Raw genomic sequence first — 21519 nt, 5'->3', positions numbered from 1 at the left:
AGAAGGAGAAGGAGAAGGAGAAGGAGAAGGAGAAGGAGAAGGAGAAGGAGAAGAAGTTGAAGAGTCCACACCGTTTAGCAGAGTAGACAAGACCTTCCACGAGCAGCTCACTGCAAGCCTTCCCCAGCCCTGCTATAACCTACCTCCTGCTTTATGCCCAGCAACATGGAGCTACTGTGGTTTTCCACACACCATAGTATTCATTCCCCCATGCCTTCAATTACACCATCTCTCTACCCTGAAATGGCACTCACCTCTATTTCTCAACAGGAACTATTTTATTGACACGTGACGTGAATTTCGCAAAGTGGTACAGCTTGATGCATTTTTACAGGAATGACGTACTCAAGTAACTGCTGGAGAAATCAAGGATTTGAATGTCATCTGCATTCCAAAGCCTCTCCTGTCCTCTCCTGACACCACCCCCTGAAAGACAGCCAATAGCCTCCCTTCATTCCATTTTGATTGCTTTTGACTGATTTTGAGCGTCATGTAAATGGGATCATACTGTATATGCCCTTTTTGTCTGATTTCTCTGAATATTACTTTGAGATTCACCAACATTGTCACATATGGCAGTAGGTTTTTCCTTCTTCTTGTCTTATAATATCCCATTCTATAAATATACCAAATTTACTTACCGAGTCTAGTGTTGATGCAAATATGAACGGCTTCCAGGTGTTGGTTGTTACAAAAGGGCTGCTATGAGTATTCTTTCACGGTTTTTTGGTGAACACAGGTATGCATTTCTGCTGAGTAGAATTGCTAGATTATATGATATACATATATTTTGCCTTAATAGATATTGCCTAACAATTTTCCAAAGTGGTTGTACCATTTGCACTCCCACTAGCCATATATAAGATTTCTAGTTGCTCCATATTTTTGTCTACACATGGGATTATCAGGGTTTTTTTTTTTTATTTTAGCCATTTTGATGAATTTTTAAAACTATGTCCGACAACCTCTGCCTTTCAGTTCGAGTGTTTAGATCAATTACTCTTTTTTTTTTTCAACTTTTTTTATTTATTTTTGGGACAGAGAGAGACAGAGCATGAACGGGGGAGGGGCAGAGAGAGAGGGAGACACAGAATCGGAAACAGGCTCCAGGCTCCGAGCCATCAGCCCAGAGCCTGACGCGGGGCTCGAACTCACGGACACGCGAGATCGTGACCTGGCTGAAGTCGGACGCTTAACCGACTGCGCCACCCAGGCGCCCCTAGATCAATTACTCTTAATGTAATTATTGACGTAGCTGGATTTAAGTCAGCCATCTTATTACTCATATTCTATTTAGTCCATCTGTTCTTTGTTCTTTTCTTCCTCTTTCCTTGACTTCTTTTGGATTATTGAGTGTATGTTAGTGGCTGCTCTTGGATTTATACTATGCATCTTTGACTTAACACATTCGATCTTTAAATAATGTTATAAAACTTCATGTATAATGTAAGGAGCTTACAAGAGTACACTTTCATTTAACTCCCCTTTCTTGGGTTTTATTGGTGTCATTCGGGTGCTCCCACAGAGATTATGAAATCTACATTTTTTTGGTTTTAAACAATTGTCTTTTTAAAAAAATTAAAAATAAGAAAAAAGCATTTATATTTACTCACATAGTTTCTACTTCTTAGGCTCTTTATTGCTTTGTGTAACACGTTTGCAAATGATGTCATTCAACAAAAGTTTGCTGAGTAAATGAATGGCTCCATTTAAGATAATTGAATCAAGACCCATAGTTTCTTTGAGGCTCCATTTCTTCATCTGTAAAATGGATAGAATAATATTTTTTGGCACCTCTTTCACACAATGGCTGTGATGATCAAATGGGTAATGGACTACTGGAAGTAATTGAATGCCCTGGAGAGTCATCCAGCATGGACATCTTCAACTATTTCTCCGCCCTATTTTCTCCCTTGTTTTGGCACTTAAATTGTTGGCATTTTAGACCCTTTCGTCAGGTCAATATACTGTTTTGTTTGTTTTTTGTAGTTTACATAGTTTTCCTCTGTGCTTAAGTCTGGATATTTCCCACTGTCCTCTCTTCAGGTTTATAAATGCTCTCCCCTGCCATATGAAATCTGCTGTCGAACCTATCTAAATTTCTAAATTCCAAATTTCAGTAGCTGGATTTTTCAGTTCTACATTTTCAATTTGATTTTTTCCCTATAGATCTAATTCCTCACTGTGTCATCGATCTCTTAGTGATAGTTATTTTAAAGATTACGTTTGTTAACTTCAGAGTCTGGATCATCTGTGGGTCTATTTTTATTGTCTGATTTTTTTTTTCTTTTGAGTTTTGATCTTTTGGTTTTCTTTTATTATAATATCTGGTAATTTTTCAATGTTTTTATTTTAATTCCAGTAAGCTAACATACAGTGTTACATTAGTTTCAGGTGTACAATATGGTGATTCGACACTTCCATGCATCAGCTGGTGCTCATCAGGACAAGTGCCCTCCTGAACCCCCATCACTTATCTCACCCACCCTGCACCCACCTTCACTCTGGCAACAATCAGTGTGCTGTCTATAGTTAGGAGCCTATTTCTTGATTTGTCTCTTTTTCTTTTTTATTCCCTTTGCTCCTTTGTTTCTTAAATTCCACACATCAGCAAAATCATATGGTATCTGTCTTTCTCTGACTGACTTGTTTCACTTAGCATTACACCAGATATAAAAAATATCTGGTTTTGGCGGGGGAGCCCGGGTGGCTCGGTAGGTTAAGCGTCTGACTCTTGATTTCATCTCAGGTCATGATCTCAAAGTTCGTGACTTCAAGCCCCACGTAGGGCTCTGTGCCAACAGTGCAGAGCCTGCTTGGGATTCTTTCTCTCCCTTACTCTTTCTGCCTCTCTCCAGCTCATGCTCTCTCCCTCTCAAAATAAATAAACTCAAAAAATAAATCTCATAACTTTTTATTAAAGGCTTGGCATTGTCTTGAAAAATTATACAGAATCTTGATGATGTTAGATTTCTCTAGAGAGGCTTTACTTTTCTTCTTAGATGTAGTTCGTATAGGAGCAATTCAGCTTAATCGAATCACAAATTGAATATTTGAGAAACTGTCTTACTCCCAGGACAAGGAATTTCAGCGGTGTCCTTGTAAGTCTGATCCGTTAACCAGGGCCTTTTCTTTTCCGGTAGAATTTGAATTCCTATAGTACCTTGAGATTGCCAAAAATCATGCTCAGATTTTTAGACTTCTGTCACCTTGTAATTGACTTAACATTTTTCCTGATAAATTGCAAATGGCTTGAGGGGAAAACTGGTGTAGAATATCACTCACTCCTTTGCAGCCCCCTTCGGTCTATCATCTTGGTCTCTCAAGTCATGCTTGCCTTGGTTGTGTGCCAATCCTTTCAAGCAGCTGTTTTTGGTTTTTGTTTGATTTATATCTAGACTTTCCAGTTATTCTTGGCAAGGAGAATTGGTAGATCATAAACAATTACCTAATGAACAGAAGCCCCCTTTTTGTTTGGAAAAACTGCTATTCACCCTTTTTGCCTTACATGCCACTTTGTTAGAAAATTTCCTCTTAGGGGCGCCTGGGTGACTGGGTCGGTTGAGCATCTGACTTTGGCTTCGGTCATGATCTCGCAGTTCGTGAGTTCGAGCCCTGCATCGGGCTCTGTGCTGACAGCTCAGAGCCTGGAGGCTGCTTTGGATTCTGTGTTTCCCTCCCTCTCTGCCCCTCCCCCTCTCATGCTCTCTCTCTCTCTCTCTCTCTCTCTAAAATAAATGTTTTAAAAAATTTAAAAAAAAAAGAAAATTTCCCCTTAATATTGTTCACCCAACTCCTCCCTTATCTCAGACTCCTCACACCCACTCATATATGATCCCTCAATACCCTCTATAGTTCTCACACAGCATATAAACATTGTTTACCATTACCTGACTTTGTCTCTCTCTCTCTCTCTCTCTCTCTCTGTCCCATTAAACCCTGAGCATCTTGAAGCCAAAGCTATGACTTACTCATCTCAGTACCCTCCATGCCTAGCACAACACCTTGTTTAAAAACATATGCATTAGTGTGAACTGAATTAATTCTCAATAGATGTTTAGGAATGCATCAAAATGGCAGCCAAATTAGCAAGAAATGGGGCTTCCCTGGCTTTGGAAGCTACCACCAGGATTTCCAGGCCCACTCTCAGGCCCCCTTCAATCTCCTAGGCATTTCTCCACTGGCCTTAAGAGCGTGGTCACTAAAACTTAGGTGATGTGCCTTAAACATCTTGAGCCACCATCTTAAAAAGGTGACAATGATTCACCCAGATAAGTCACTCCACCTGTTCCATATTCAGGTCCTTCATACGTAAAATAGAAATATTAAAACCTACCTTTCTTGGGCTGATATTATACAGTTATAGCTTTACGATGAAACATTCAGACTTTGAAGCTGGATGCCAATCTTGACTAAGCTACTCACAACAGTGTGACTTGGGACAGATTAATTCACTTCCCTGTGTTGGTAAGGAACTAACACCCATAAAAGTCATAGAGCAGTGCCTGGCACAGAGTAACTATTAGCCATCAGTATTCCGTGAGGATCAAATGAAATGCAATGTAAGTAACCTATAAAACAGTATGTTAGTTATTACCATGATGACTGAGTATTATAATAACTAAATCATTTTCCCTGGAGAAGAACAATTCAACCCTGAGGCTTCAGTGGATTCTATCCAATGACATATTTAACATAAAAATATAAACACCCAACATTTTACTGTTGGCTTTCTTAACTTGCTTAAAAAAAAAAAAAAAAAAAAAAAAGGTATTTTTAGCCCTAACATTTACACTGAATGACTCATATATGAGAATTGAGGTTTCCCCTATAGTTCCTAAAATCTATAAACCAGAAACCCAGAACATTACATGTTTCCCTAACCACAGGCTCTGGACAGGCCTGGAGCAGAGACAGCAAAGGAACCACACTAAGAAGGGGACAGAAACCTCCAGACAGTGTCTCCCATGCCCCGCGTGGGCTTCCACACTCAGGATGAAGGGGCACTCTGAGGGTGTCACAGAGATGGGGACTGTGAACTGAATCTCTTTGTGACCAAGACATTGGCAAGGCCAGAGGGGACTTGGAAGTAAAGTTCTAGAGTTAACAGGATCCAAAGGGCTTGGTAGGCAAGAGCAAGGGTTCAGAGCAGCTAGCGAAGGCTTTGGTGTGCGGAATCTGCTTCTCACCAAAGGGAGGTGCCAGGAGAACACACCAGACAGCAGGAAGAACTGAAGACGCCTGCCTGCCGAATCCTTGAAAGACAAATGCCCTGCGGTACTTGTTAAAATGCAGATTACCAAGCCCCACCCTCAGGGAATCTGCCTCCGGCAATCCGGAAAAGACCCAGAAATTTGCCTTTTTAACAACCTCTCAGATTATTCTGACACAGGTGGTTCCTGGGCCACATTTTGGGAAAGCAGTGGGGTCCACTTGGCTTTAAGGGTCAAGGGTGTGGCTTTTGGGTAGGAGTGTCCTGCTGGGAGTGGGTGGCCCTGAGCACCCAAGGGTTGACAATAACCAGCTGGAAGTCAAAGATAGGCTGGCAGAAAAAACAAATCAACAGACACTTGTCTATTCAGTGACTTTGTGCAAAGAGCGAAAGGTAAAGATGGCCTTTGTGGGCAGATGAACTTGACGAAAGCACCCACGCTTTTGGGTGGAGAGGCCAGACCAACGCTTGGGAAGCAGAGACAGGGTGGGATTCAGTCTCTATTTTATCCCTTAGCTGGGTGGCCTCACAGGACCTGAGACAGACAGAGGGGCCGGCGCAGGGGGGCGGGGGGTGCTTGAATCCTCTCACACCTGGGCCCTGGAGGCCAGCGGGGAGCGTTAACAGGAATGGAGGAGCACAGAGTCGACAGTTCATGTTCTGGGATCAGTCAGGACAGAGCCCTTGTCTTTGCTTGGGCAGAGAGCCCTACCCTCTTACCGCACTTCAGGAACTTAAGCTAGAAAATACCACAGCACCATTGCCCGCCGCGATCAACGCCAAGGTAGCCCTTCAACAACCGTCAGGAGCTTTTGATAAACATCAGTAGCCCCAGTGACCACAGGAGGGCAGATGTTCTGTGTCTTGACCCCACAAACCCACCACCAGGAGGAAGGTGATAATGAAAACAAATACAAGAGGTCATCCTACCATCTACAAACATGATCAGCAGACGGGCACGATACAGCTGTTCCCATGAGCTCGGTGTCCTCTGGTAGTCAATCCACCAAGCGCCACGCAAGAAAGATCTCCCCAAGGCACACAAGGCCTGGTCCAGAGATGCCAAAGGCAACCACAGAAGAACCAGAAGCCCGCCAGATTCTAAATAAGTCTCCCAATTGCACACAACTATGTGAAAGAGAACCCAAACTAATTACTGTTATACGTTTACATTTTTATTGAATGATTTTGGGTGTTAAGTAGTTCGACGATATTTTGGATGGGTCAGGGATCTGGTCTGAAGCTTCCTCCAGAAAAGATTTGGTTATACGCTGCTGTGGGAAGACTTCTTCTCTCCAGAACAAAGGGGAAGCCCCAGACATCCACTAGGAAGGTTTTGCTTACGAAGAAAGAGCAGTGGCCACCTGTTCTAGACAGGGCCAGCTACGTAATTTGTGGGAACCAGTGCAAAATGGAAAAAAAAAAAAAAGCGTGAGGGCGGAAAAAAAGCAGGAAGAAAAGCATTTTTTTTTTTCTTTCTTCCACTCTCTCTCTCTCTCAACCTGTCATGCTGTCTTAGCTCAGGCTGCCATGACAAAATTCCGTAGACTGGGAGGCTTACATGGCAGAAACTTATTTTCTCACAGTTCTGGAAGCTGAGAAATTCAAGATCAAGGTGGTGGCAGATGGGGTTTCTGGTGAGAGCCCTCTTCCTGGTTTGCAGAGAGCTGCCTTCTCGCTGTGTCCTCACCAGGTAGAGAGAGAGAAAGAGCTCTAACTTCTCTTCCTTTTATGGGGGTCACTAATCCCAACATGGGCCCTTACCCTCAAGACCTCGTCCAAACCAGGTTATCTGTCAAAGGCCCCACCTCCAAATACCATCGCATTGGGAGTTAGGACTTCAACATACAAATTTTGTGAAGACACAAATACTCAGTCCATAACACATGGTGTTTTCTATTTGCTATTTAGTGTTGCATTCCTCGAGCATGGGGATACTTCTGGGGCATTGCAGACCCTCATGGGTGCCTGGGGTCCTGCCCCCTGACTTGGTGCATGGAGTGCACACAGCCCACACAGCCCCTGCCAGACGAAGGGCAGAGGCGGTCCCTGGGTGAGGGTGGAGGAGCTGACGGCAGAGAACCCATCCACATCCCAGGCAGGTGGGAGTGGCAGGAGGGGGGCCCCAGGTGAGCTGAGGCTCCAAACCCCAGTGTATGTAACATCATCTCGTCAGAGTCTGCTACTAAAACACAAATTCGAAGGCAAAATGATTGTGAATTTCAAGACAGTCACTGCAGAGCATTAAGGGCCAAGCACAGGGCCTCCTACTGAGCGTATGTCCCGGGTCGCTGTCCTGGTCACATGCCATGATGCTGGAACTCGGAAAACTCAGAGGGAATTCAACATGGTGAGTGTGTCATTATTTTACGAAGTCAGTAACACCAAAAACTTCATACAGAGCACCATCTTACCCTTAATTCGTGCTCAAAAGTATTTAAACACTGGGATTTTGAAAGTTCGAAACTATTGAAAGCAGGCCTACGTATAGAGTCAATGCAAAATTCACACAAAATAAAACACACCTAGATTAGGATGTCTCAACCTCAGCACTGTTGACATTTGCAGCTGGGTAATTCTTCGCCGTGGGGGTTGCCCTGTGCATGACGGGATATTCGGCGGCATTGCGGGTGTCTACGCATTAGATGCCAGTAGCATAGCTACTCACTCCTCCCCATGACCCATGACTACCAAAAAATGTCCCCAGTGGTGCCAATGTCCCCTGAGGGGCAAAATTACACCTGACTGCAAACCCCTGGTATAAAATTTGGCACTTTGCGGTGTTACTTTGTGTTTGATGAGCAAGTTACAGATTGTACTTACGCGTTTAAAAGTTAAATTCGAATGGGCTACCTATATGGTATTTTTTGTTTCTTAACCTAAAAAATTGTTCATGCCTACACTGCTATGCCTTCTTTATTATTCAAACACATAGCATCCTACATCAGCCCGTTTGCAGTAAGTGGAGAGAGGCTATCCTTTTGAGGAGGAAGTGAAAGTTGCCTTTCAGAACATTCAACAAAGATTCACTGATGGGACTGTCATATAATCAACACTCGATTACCCAGATTTCAAGAGAAGCAGATGTGTTGATATCCAGACAAATAAAAACCAGATTATGCAAAAATCAGTTCCATTTGGCTTAACTTTTTGTGTTGGTTTGTTTCTGCTGCAAGTCAATTTAACTGGGTCTTGTCCAGGCCAGTATTGAAATGAAAGAGGAAGCCATCTGGGTCAGTCCGAATCTAGAATTTAGAAGGAAGACTGGAGGTCAACGACTTGGATTTGGCCAAAGAAATGTCAGTGAACTAAATTCTCCCCTTCCTTTTCGAAGATTTCTTGGCGATCACTTCTTGGAATAGAGAGAAAATAACAGTATAGAAACTGTGATGGATGCCACTGGTCCCCATCTATAACCCCCAAATCTCTTGGACCAGCTAGAGATGTGTCTGCCTCCACTTCTGCATGGTAACTGATGACACCTGTGACTTTGCTCACAGCATTGGCCTCAGGCAATGGGCAGGTGTGGTGGTACAAGGGCACAGTTGCTTTGATCTGAGTTGGGACAGACCCTGAGGTGTAGTTTCTGCTCCAGAGTTCCCTGTGGGATCAGGGTGAAGCTGGGACTTCGGCTGAAATCGCACCCTGGCCTACCTTCTTCCTCTTCCCTGTTCTGCTTCCTCCAACCCCTTACTTGTTTCTCCTGGGAGTATTTCCCTGATGAATCAGTTACACTCAAATCAGTTACACTCAGGATCTGCTTCTGGGAAAAACTAGCCTAAGTCATTTTCCTTTTACCCACAAGACCACCAGGGAAATGAGACTTGCACAGTGTCCCCCACCCCCAAGGTGGGCCTGGGCCATACAACCAAACCAAGAAGACATGGTTTAAGTTCAGGGCACCAATAAGACCTTAGGGTTTTAATATATCATCCCATTTTTCAGGAACTATGTAGGGACAGAGCCAGAGGACGGGGCTGAGCCAGATCCAAAAGGGCTGTCCAGAGGAGGATGAGCATTTGGGGGACAAACTGAAGCATCTGATTGCTCGGAGTTCAGGCTGAAACTCATGCCTAGAGAAGATGAGCCTTGATCCAGGGGCTCGAAGCACAGAGGATGCACACAAAGGACTCGAACCCAAACCAAGAAGGCTTGGTCAGTGGCCGAGCCGTCCTGCTAACTCTGGGTCAACACCCTTTCTCTTACGCCCTGTCCTCTACATTGTGGGGTGTCCCCATTAGATGTCAATAGCATACCCCTCCAGCCTCTTTTATGACAACCAAAAATGTCCCCAGGTGTGGACAAATGTCCCCGGGGAGGAAGGAGAGGCAAGATTGCCTGCTGCTCTGTGCTGCTTTGTGTTATTACCTTTCCTTGGCTTTGTTTCCCCGATTAAATGAACTTCAATACTCTTGGTGAGTAGAGACAAGAGGTGTCCACGGTGTCTAGAGCCAGCTCCCAAGATACATTTTGGTGTGTGGATGTTTGGCTTCGCAAGGCTTTTCCTGACTTTCCTCGATGCTTTGTCTGTAAAGCAGAGATACGGCTGCCATTCACGTTTGTACGGATGCTACTCGCACTTCCTGCAAAGCGTCCAGTCCATACCAGAGCTGTGCAGTGGACAACGTGCTCAACCCTGCATGGAAGCCCTGGGCAGAGGCTCTTTCTCCTTCCAGAATCTGGAACTTCCTCTCTCTAAACTGCCCCACCTGATCCCCCAGGGAGTCGTGGAACATAAAACTATACTTCAAAATCTATACCATCTTGAGGCGAAAGCAATGGACTTTTGTACACCACACAATGCCTGGCATACAGTGGCTGTTTGAAAAAGACCAGTTAATTGGGTGAGTACAGCCACGGGCTAATGGCACGGCTTGGCACGGTAGAGAACTTGGGCTGGGTGCTCTCCACAGCCAGCTAGATCTTGGGCTGAGACCTGGCTGTGTCCAGCTACGTGACTATGAACAAGTTGTTTACCACACACCTATCTTCATCTCACCCTTCATCCTCACCATCCACCCCCCCTACACACAAGAATTGTTGGTGGAAAGGAAGATCCAAACAGTCGAAAACTACTCCCCAATAAACAATCTTTGGTAGGATAGTAGCAATGGCGCGATGGTGAAAAACAGTGGTTTGAGACAGTCAGACACGTAGAGTCCATTCTCTCCTCGTACAACAACAGGATAGTTAGGTGATCTACACCCCTGATCGCTAAGATATGACCATAAAGATAGTAACAGCACCTACCTCATGGTCATTGGGAGAGCACGATATTGTACGCGTGCAGCGCTTAGCGCTGGATGGGCACAAAATGAATAAATGCTGAATGAGTAAATGAAGGAAGGAACAGAAAGATGACCTGAATGGGGAATGGCCAGGGTGGCTAATGGGCTGTGTCTGGCAGAATATCCAGGCTCAAAATATGTGTGGCAGCTAATGCCCATTCCCCAGCCCAGCTGGGGACTAGTGAAGGTTCTTCCCTGCCAAGTCACCATCCGTTCTTCTCTTCGTGGGTTGTGTGGGTCCAGAGGAGGTGGAGAAGGGAGGCGGCCCGGGTGAGTAATCACAGGATGACAGATAGTGACACCACATGAAAATTCGCTTCCTGTGTCCCTGTTCGAGCCAACGCTTGGAAACACATGCCTTCCAAGCCTGTCAACCGTATCGAGCTTCTGTTTGAGTTAGCAAGTAAGGAAACTATCGAGGGGATGGCGTAATAATAATTTTTAAAAGTATCAATATTTAAAGCCGGTGCGATTGGCAGAGAGAGCCAGTTGGTCTGATCGTTGGTGGATCAAAAAGAGGAGTGAAACCAGGAGAAAAGTCTCGCTTCAGCCTGATTCTGTGGGGGGACTTTGGAGCACGAACTGCTCCGCAGACTCGGAGGCCTTTCTGGAAGTAATTGGCCTCAAGGGGCTGGGAATGGGGGGAATGGTAACGTCCCAGATAAGATGGCTCCTGATGGAGGATAGTTCTGCACAGGATGAGGCAGCTGTGAGCATCAGCACTCACAGCACCTGAGGGACCCGTGCACTGACGCTGCAGAAGGGACCAGAGCACCCCACCCGTAGCATCTACTCCCCGTAGTGATGTGTGTGCACCGAGTGGGGAGTTACAACAGGAGACTCCTGAAACAGGAGATTTCTTCCCACTAGAGAGGTCTGTGAACTCGGGACCGTTGGAAGAAACCAAAGAAGGAGTGGATTTCTTTCCTCTCGTTGGGATGTTCCCCAGTCATAACAAAAGCTGAAAAATTGCGAGTCCCCGTGTCTGGGCAGTGTAACAGTCCGGGGTCTGGGCTTCTCTCCTCAATCCTGAAGCACCTGCTGGCCTGGTCTCAGCACCCCAGGGACCCCCAAACAGCAGATCCTGCCCTCCGGGCTCTCTCTTCTCTGGAAGAAAGGCGGGTCTCCTGCTTTCTCTCCCCGCCTGCCCCGCAGGTGTCCCACTCAGTGGTGGCCTGGCAGCCTCCGCCGAAGAATGTCACTCTGGCCTGGGGCCCGGCCTCAGACAAAAGCCCTTTTGGAACTAGGCCTGCATCCTCTGCCTGCCAGGCCCCTGCCCGCCTTCCCGCTGCCAACTAGGGCTGGCAGCTGAATTCATCCCCTGGAACCGACGGTTTCCACCGAGCAAGGTCCCTTCCCTGCTCAGGAAGTAAAATGAGTCTGAGCCCTTGATAGCCTGTCCTTGGCTTTGGGACAAATGACTGTCCTCACAGGGGCTGGAGGCGGCGCGCCCCACAGACGCGTGCGCTGCGGGCGGGAAGGAGGGAGCCCAGGGCCTAAAACACAGACAAAGCCCTGAACCCCAAACAGACCTTCACACCCAAGCCTGACCCTGACCGGGCCCGGGAATCGGCCCCTCCCGAGTCTGGATTCCTGGCCCTGCTATTTCCCAACAGTGCGACCCTCTGTAAGTCACGGTCTGGACCCTCGTTTTCACAACTTCTAACTGAGGAGATAATAAGGTTCCGAAATTATTAAAAAAAAAAAAATCATATGGGAAGGTCATAGTTTTCTGATTATAAAAAGAAATACATGAAGAGAACTTAGAATAAAAAAGGTGTAGAGAAAAAATCTAAATATTCAAAATCATGCTAATAATTGTATAATTTGGGTATATTGCTGTCTGGTTTTTTGGATTCATGTACTTTAGTGTCAACGTTGGAAGCCTCAAATTCGAAGCTACTCAGTGTATTTTGTTTGGTCCTCACAGAATTCACATTCAATACATATATATGTACAAACATACGTATATACATAAGGAGAACAGTACTTGCCTTGCAATGACTTATTTTGAAGGTTAAATGAGAACATATAAGGTCCCAGTATATGGCCTAGCACTCTGAGCAAGCTGACCTTCAAAGGTCAACCTCTCACAGATCTAAAGCCTCTTTTGGAGGGCGGGGGGGTGGGGTCCAGCTTTTAACTTATTTGGGATCTTCCTCACTTACACTGCTCATTCTTACCCTTCCTCCCAGGCCAAGTCCCAATCTCTTTACGATTCTATCCCTCTGGAGCCTTCTCCTGGGTGGTTTCTGGGAGGCCATCAGCTGTGTCTCATCTGGACCAAGAACAGGTCCCACCCGGTGCCCATCCGATGTGGCCCCTGAAAGTTCTGGCACGGTGTTGGAGGAGGTGTTTGTTGACTGTAGACTCATCTAGAATGGGAAACCTGTCATTATGGGATTTTGTTGGTACCTTGTCTTCCAGACCACCGAGGCCCTTCATGGCCCCCAATGAGGCTGGCTTGTTCACCTAGGAAATGAGAAATGTAGAGGTGGCTGTGACCTTAGAGACCAACCAACCCTGTCATCTTACAGATGACAAGATGGGCCCTCAGAGGGTGAAATGAGTACAGAGCTGGACTGCTGTCCAGGCACAGAGGCAGAGCAGACAGACTTCCCTTTCTTGCCAGCACACACTTCCCTGCTATTTATTCTGCAGTCTCTGCCTCCTGGTGTTCTGGATTGAGTAGTGTCCCCCAAATTCACGTCCACCTGGAACCTTGGAATGGGACCTTATCTGGAAATAGGATATTTGCAGATTAGTCAAGAAGAGGGAATACTGGATTAGAGTCACCTCTGACCCAATGACTGGTGTCCTCATAAGAAGAGGGAAACTTAGATACAAACATACAGAGGGAAAAGAGCCATGTGAAGTCAGAAGCAGAGATTAGAATTAGGCTGCCCAAAGCCGGGGGACACCAAGAAGTGACAGCAACCATCGGCAGCTGGAGAAGACAGGGGAGGATTCTTCCCCGGAGCCTTCAGAGAGATCACGGCCCTGCCCACACCTTGCTTTTGGACTTCTAGCCCCAGAAGGGTGGAAGAATAATTTTGTTTTAAGCCACCCGGTTGGTGGTACTTTGTTACAACAAAGGAAACTCATACATCGTTTTGGCCTGGTGTTCTCCTCTCTCCCTTGGTGAAAGAACACAACCGTAAAGAAACATACTAATTTATTCAAACGTGATATGATCTGGGGCCCACAGCTCCAGTCAGACTTGCATTTTAAAAGATGACTTCCATTAAGGGTGGTGAGATTGAAGCAAGACTAGGGACCCTCACAAACGGGGTCCTGCACCTCACCCCCTACAAAGGATATACGATTACCTCCATTTGCTAGGTGCCCAAACCAGGGTTCAAAGAGGCATAAGTGAGTGGGGCAGTGTCGGATGGTAGCAGAGAGGGTGGGTTCTGGCCCCATAGCCTCTGCCCTGATCCTCATTCCTCCCCTTCACAATTAGCCATATGACCTTAGGCAAGTCCCTTAACCGCTTTGTGCCTCAGTTGCCTCCTTTATAAAACGGGAAGGAGAATAACAAAACCTGTATCTCAAAATTGACATTACGGAAATGCATTTTGAACAGCACCTGGCACCTAGTAAAGAGTCAATTATCTTAGTTTGTTACCGCTGCCCAAGGTCACACGGTTGTAAGTGACGAAGACAACACGTGAACACAGGCATGTAGGCTCCAATGAATGTTTCGGTTCTGTAATTCTGGACTGGAGAACGTCGATAACATTCGAAGTGCCAGCTTCACCCACAGAACTCTCATTAGCAAATGAGCCCAAGAGGGTTGTGCAAACGATTTCATGACTCGATGGAGATACTCCACTCAATCAAAGGCGCCATACTGCATGACCACAAACCCCCACCTGGGCCTTCCTTTGGGAAATAGGGCTGTTGGGCACTTGTGGACAGGAAAGAATGTTCAAGCTTAAGCTGTAGCCCAGATGAGGCTGAGCCATAGGAAGCCAGTTCTTCATTTGGGTCTTAGATGATGAGGGGGATGTGTGTGTACGTGTATGTGTGTTGAGAGGACTCAGAATCACCATCTCCCTGAGCAGAGTCAGCCAGGAGCTCGGGTTCAGAGTCACCTTGGCAGCCTTGAAGAGCCCAAACAACCTCCCCTAAGAGGTGGTTTACACAAGTGGCATGAACTCAGGCTTTGGAACACAAAGGCTTGAGTTTGGATCCGAACTCCACCACTTCTTCTATTGGGAATATGGTCCAGATTTCACTTTCCTGCACCTCCATTTCCTTTCTTGATAAAATGGGAATGATCACTGACCTGATGTCATGGGGTGGTGGCAAAGAGCAAACAAGACAGTGTCTGTAAAGCGTCTAACCCAGAGGAAGGACCTGGATTCCAGAAACCTATGTTGCTCTGATAATGGCAATGATGAACACGAGAGTGATGCCCACTCAGAGGATGAAACGGGGGAGACAGCTGCCTTCCTCGCAACCGTCATTGCCTGGGCAGCCCCTGGTCTATGCAGCCTCCCCACAGCTAAAGCTGAAAGGGGAAAGCAGATTAACAGACTTCAGCCCTTCAAATCCATTTGTAGATTCCTGGTTCTTTTTTTTAAATGCTTATTTATTTATTTATTTTGAGAGAGAGACAGAGGGAGGAAGGTGAGGGAGGGAGGGGCAGAGAGAGATGGGGAGACAGAATTTCAAGCAGGCTCTGTGCCGTCAGCACAGAGTCCGACATGGGGCTCGATCTCACCAACCATGACATCATGACCTGAGCCAAAATCAAGAGTCAGGTGCTTCACTGACTGAGCTACTTGGATGCCGCACGTAAATTCCTGGTTCTAAAGGGTGATGGCAAATCCCTTCAGTTTTGTTTCCCTGGGAAGTGCCATTAAGATTCTGCCTGGTGGAACTTCCCAATCGATGTATAAAGACCTCCTTCGAGAAGGTTGATCCTAAAACCAGCATCTCCGGTAAACACAGCCCTGTTGTGTGAGATGCTAACAATCACTGCGGCTCTTTGTTCTGTGCCTTTTGGCTGACTTTCAGTTCATGAGGAAGTGTCTGTATTGGAGCCAATTTGAATTGATTTTGCAAGTGAAATTTCAGGGGACAATGTGCCAGGTGCCTCAGAGAGCTCGAGTCTGGCGGATTCTCTGTCATCTGCTCATAATAACCCCAACCCAGGTTTGTCTGGTGAGCCGCGGTTCCCAAAGCACTACGGTGTCACATTTGCTATTTTATTTGATCTTCGCAATAACCCTGTGAGGCTGACATTGTTCGCCCCGTTTATTCCATTTTTACACTTAACAGACGAAACAACAAGAGCTTAAGGGATGTGCCCAGGCTATACACGTAGCACCTGGCTGGTCTGGAAGTCAGACCCAGGATTGTCTTTAAATGCATTTCAACGATTTAGTGAGTATCTACTATGCATCAGGGATGCTGTGCTACCCATTGGGAATATGCAGATGAATAAAGCATAGTAAGCCGCCTGAGTAGGAGGGGAGACAGGTGTGGAAACCAGTGTGACATACATTATAATTTGCACACGTATAAGAAGTTAGTCACTTGCTTCCTACTCCAAGCCTTTCTTTACAGCTCTCGACAGGCTTCCATTCCCACCCCAACCGTAACCAAATAAACCTGCGCTTATCAAGGTACTGACAACCTCAGCTTGCCAAACGCAAGGGTCCGCTCCTCATTCTCACTGAACTCAAATTCTCAGAAGCAGTTGACACAGTTGGGCAATTGTAACTGGTAACAAACTAAGATAATTGACTATTTACTAGGTGCCAGACCCTGTGGTCCGATAGATAGCAGACTATCCTCTGCCTCTAACATTTTCTTCCTGGGCTTTCATAATGCCAGACACCGTGAGTTTTTCCATCATAGAAAGCCAAGCTCCTTCTCAGTCTCCTTTGCTGAGACTTTGCTTTTTCTCTGATTGATTTGTGAATGTTGAAGAGCCCTGGGCTCAGTCAGTGTTGGGCTCCCTATTTGGGCCCTTCCGTGCTCTCTCCCTACGTTCCCTCCTGCTCCCATGGCTACAGATACTATCCACATCCTGATGACCAAGTCCTTCTTGCTGGCCCCAGTCCCTCCCCCTGAGTTCAGGCCCACATATCCATTCAGCTTGTAGATATCTCCACTTAGACATCTTAAAGTTCATTATAAAATGAGCATACGCAAAACTTTTCATTTTCTCCCCAAAACTTGCTTCTCTATCATCACCCAGTAACTTGGCTCCTAATAGTCATGGCTGGTGCCTCTCTTTCTTCATAAACCACACCCAATGTATCAACAAGTCTCGGTGGTACAGCGGCCACATTATGTCTTGAGTTCACTCACTTTCTCCATCCGCACTGTTCCCGTCCTGATCCCAGCCATTGGTATCTCTCTGAGACCAAAGAAATAGCCTCCTAGCTCATGCCTCTATTCTTATGCCCTAACAACTCATGGAACAGCCAGATGAATCTTTTAAAAGATATAAATTAGATCAAGTCACCTTTCTGCTTAAAACTCTCCACTGGCTTACCACTGCTTTTACAAAAACCGAATCCAAACTCCTTTGCATAGCCTACCAGGGTTTTCATCATCTCACTCATGCCTTCCTCTCTGACATCATCTACATGACCTGGCCCCCTCAGTGCCGTCTAGCCAAACTGCCCCAGGGCCTTTGCACTTGCCCTACCCCCTGCTTGAAATCATCTCCCCCACATCTTTGCAGGACTGGATTCTTATCATCCGTTCAGATCTCAACCCCCTCTTCTCAGCATGGCCTTCCCCAGTCGTCATTAATTTTATTTCCTTTGAAGGATTTACTACCATCTATAATCCTGTCATTTGTCCCTCTCATCCCTGCTAGAATGTGATCCCTATGAATGTCTGGTCCAAACATGTGCTGTAAGAAGAGCCCCAAAGCCAGAGCACCCATGGTTCTTGCATTTACGGGGAAGGTAAACACAACAATGTATATACTTAGAAACTTGTTAATTGCTGTGAAGGAAAAGAACTGGGCTCTCAGAGGAAGATCAGATGGCGACTGTTCTGAAATGGGTGATCAGAGAGGGCCTTCCTGGGAATAGGGAATTAAAATGAGGCCTGAAGAACTGGAATGGGCATCCATGGAAAGAGTTGCAGGAGAAGCACTATAGGCAGAGGGGTCAGACACGTTAAGGGTATGTGTAGACAGAAGGTGAGGAAGAGAGAGGTGTATAGATTTCTTTCCATTTCTCTCTCTCTCTTTTGAAATAGGTTCATAGAGGGGCGCCTGGGTGGCGCAGTCGGTTAAGTGTCCGACTTCAGCCAGGTCACGATCTCGCGGTCCGTGAGTTCGAGCCCCGCGTCAGGCTCTGGGCTGATGGCTCAGAGCCTGGAGCCTGTTTCCGATTCTGTGTCTCCCTCTCTCTCTGCCCCTCCCCTGTTCATGCTCTGTCTCTCTCTGTCCCAAAAATAAATAAAAACGTTGAAAAAAAAATTAAAAAAAAAAAAAGAAATAGGTTCATAGAATCTTGTAACTTTGTTTTAACTTAATGTATCAAAAGCATCTTTTCATGTCATCTGATCATCTCCAGTTTTTGTTTTGTTTGTTCGTATGAACAGTGCTGCATTACATATCTTATTTTTTAGGTTTACTTATTTATTTTGAGAGGGAGAAAGAAAGAGTATGTGAGCAGGAGAGGGGCAGGGAAAGAGAGAGAGCGAGAGAGAATCCCAAGCAGGCTCCTCACTGGCAGCACAAAGCCAGGAATGGGGCTCGATCCCACCAATTGTGAGATCAGACCTGAGCCAAAACCAAGAGCCGGATGCTCAACCGACTGAGTCACCCAGGCGCCTCCAAATTTCTTATTTTATTTTATTTATTTATTTTTTTTAACGTTTATTTATTTTTGAGACAGAGAGAGACAGAGCATGAACAGGGGAGGGGCAGAGAGAGAGGGAGACACAGAATCGGAAACAGGCTCCAGGCTCTGAGCCATCAGCCCAGAGCCTGACGCGGGGCTCGAACTCACGGACCGCGAGATCGTGACCTGGCTGAAGTCAGACGCTTAACCGACCGAGCCACCCAGGCGCCCCCAAATTTCTTATTTTAAAAGATATCCACATCCAGCAGAATGGTTGAAATTAAAAAGGCAATACCAAGTGTTGGTGACAACATGGAGCAGCTGGAATGGCCACACGCTGTTGGAGAAAGGGTAAACTGATAATGAGCTTGAAAGTCTTCGGCAGTATCTACTACAGCTGAGCAGACACTGCCTGTGACTCGGTAGTTCTCCTCCTGACATGTAGTCAACATATGCGTGTCTGTCTACCAGAAGACACGTACGAGAGTATCGACACAGCACTGCTGAAAAGAGCAAAAGCCAAAACACAAACAACCCAAATACCCACCCACAGTAGAGTCAGTCAACGGAAGAGTCGTATAATGGAATCCATGGAGCAATTAGAATTGAACGGACTATTGTTACACCCCACGTGGATGAATCTCACAAACACAATGTTGAATGGAAGAATCCAGACACAAAAAAGTAGACTGCATTATTTCATGTTTCATGAGTTCAAAAATAGGAAATTGCATCCGTGGTGCGGGGAGTGAGGAACAAGGGAGGGGACGAGAGGGAAACTTCTGCAGGAAAGGTCATGTTCTGCTTCTTGGTCTATGTCATCACACGAGTGTGTCACTTTGTGACAATTCATGGAGCTGAACGCGAGTTTTGCATTTCCCTGTATTCTATTATGCTTCAATAAGTTTTACGCGTTTAGGATTATCTCATCAGGAAAATTCTTAAGTATGAATTTTCTCTAAGGAAAATAAGTTTTGGCAAATGGTATTGTGGTGGGTTGGGTTGATATGTTGAGGTCCTAAGCCCCGTTACCTGTGACCGTGACCTTATGTGGAAATACGGTCTTTGCAGATGTAATCAAGTTACGTGAAGTCATGCTGGATAGGGTGGTGCCTAAATCCATGGGCTGGTGTCCTTATGAGAGAGAGGCTTGGCCACACCGACACATGGAGAAGTCCGTGCGACGTGGAAGCAGAGAATAGAGTGGTGTAGCTACAAGTCAAGGAATGCCAAAGACCGCCGGGAATCATCGGAAGCTGAGAGAAACCATAGAACAGATTATCCCTCGTGGTCTCCAGACGGAACCAACCTTGCCAGCACCTTGATTTCTGACTTCTTGCCTCTAAAACTGTGAGACAATACATTCTCGATGTTTTAAGCCTCCTGGTCTGTGACAATTGTTCTGGCTGCCCCAAGAAACCAAGATAAGCGCCAAATTCCAAGAAGGATTACTTTTTGATCCCCGCTCAGCCTCTGGGTTGAAGGTAAAGAATGTTCCCAAGCAGCGGTTAAAATTTAATCTCTCGATAACCTTCTTGGTTCCAGCCAAGAACAGGGCCTCTCCCTACTTTCCATTGCAAATGACGGGATCAATCCGTTCCTGTGGAAGCCTCCTACAGAGCGTGGAGTCTGAGGAGGGAGGAGAAGGTGAACGAAGGGAAGAAATGCGGCAGTTTTCAGATATATCATTAATCCCAATTTTCAGCTGTTTATGTTACGCGAAGATATTATTACTTTTTTAACTTCGTTCCTTCCTCATTGCATAATAATTTAGGTTTACTTTACGAAAATTTATAAAACACATGAAAGCAAACAAAATACATGAAAACTACCCATTACCCACACCCAAAGACGCCCACCATTCGTATTTTGGTATATTGCCTGCCAGGCATTTTTCTTTGCACGTATGTACATTTTTTTTTGATCAGAAAAATATCATCCCTTCCTAATTGTCTACATATCTTCTCTTCCTCTTTACCAACAAAGATAGATTTTTAAAAATACTCCTGAGACCCATTCTTCTGCCCACACACACATTTCTGCTTTTGTTTTTCATCACACAGTCCTCGCCCTGGGCCCCTTCCTGTGACCAACCCATTCTTTCACACAAGCAGTCAATTCTCTCTCCAGCCCTAAGTTCACATGGGAAGGCCTGGATTTCATCTCAAACAGTACAAAGGGAAAGGGTGTTTTCCAAAGACTTCTTTTGGTGTGGTTGCTGCTTTTCCAGCAAATATCAGACTTGCCTTCTCTTTGAGATCTCAGGAGCTGAGGGCTAATTATGCACCTCTGCTCGGGACATGATTATCCTCGACATCAGGGCAAAGAACTGGTTTTAGGATCTTCCTTCACGCTCCACGTCCTTACTTCCCTTCCCTGTCCCCTGCTAACATCCATCCTGACGTGTGTGATTTGGGTCCTGGAATATTGTGATGGACGCCTTCCATTTGCATCTCCAGATCGACTCTCCGTTTCCCTGGGCCCAGCTCCGGGTCCCTGGAGGCTCATCTGTAGGATGGGCATCACCGGTGAGCTAGCCCTCTGGCTTCTAATTGGGTTTGGCCAATAGGAAGCACTGTCAGGAGATCCAGAAGGTTGTGGGAAAGAGAAGCCAGAGAGCGAGGTGCTCTGCTGGGGCAGGTGTTGGCTCCTGTGACGTGGCCTTCTCCAGGCACTTGTCTCCACCCAGCCAGCCCCTTCAGGCGTAGGGCACGTTAGGTCACATGGCTGTTCCTCCTCCAGGTCACTTCACAGTCCTCACCGGTTGTTTTCCTAACCCTGCCCACCCCTTTGCAAATACAGCTCATCCTCAATTTAGGATGGGCTTTTGCCCCGATAAACCCATTGTAAGTTGAAACTATCCACGTCAAAAAAAATGCATGTAGGGGCACCTGGCTGGCTTAGTCCGTTAAGCCTCAGATTTCAGCTCAGGTCGTGATCTCACGGCTGGTGAGTTCGAGCCCCACATGGGGCCCTATGCTGACAGCTCAGAACGTGGAGCCTGCTTCAGATTCTGCGTCTCCCTCTCCCTCTCTCTCTCTCTCAAAAATAAACAAACATTTAAAAAATAAAAAAGTAAATAAATAAGTGCATGTAATACACCTAACCTACCCAACATCATAGCTTAGCGTAGTCTACTTTAAACATGCTCTGAGGGGCGCCTGGGTGGTGCAGTCGGTTAAGCGTCCGACTTCAG

The sequence above is a fragment of the Herpailurus yagouaroundi genome, unplaced genomic scaffold (genome assembly GCF_014898765.1).
Source record: "Herpailurus yagouaroundi ecotype Mexico unplaced genomic scaffold, PumYag 186, whole genome shotgun sequence".
Lineage (NCBI taxonomy): Eukaryota > Metazoa > Chordata > Mammalia > Carnivora > Felidae > Herpailurus > Herpailurus yagouaroundi.
Note: the sequence above shows the minus strand (reverse complement) of the source record.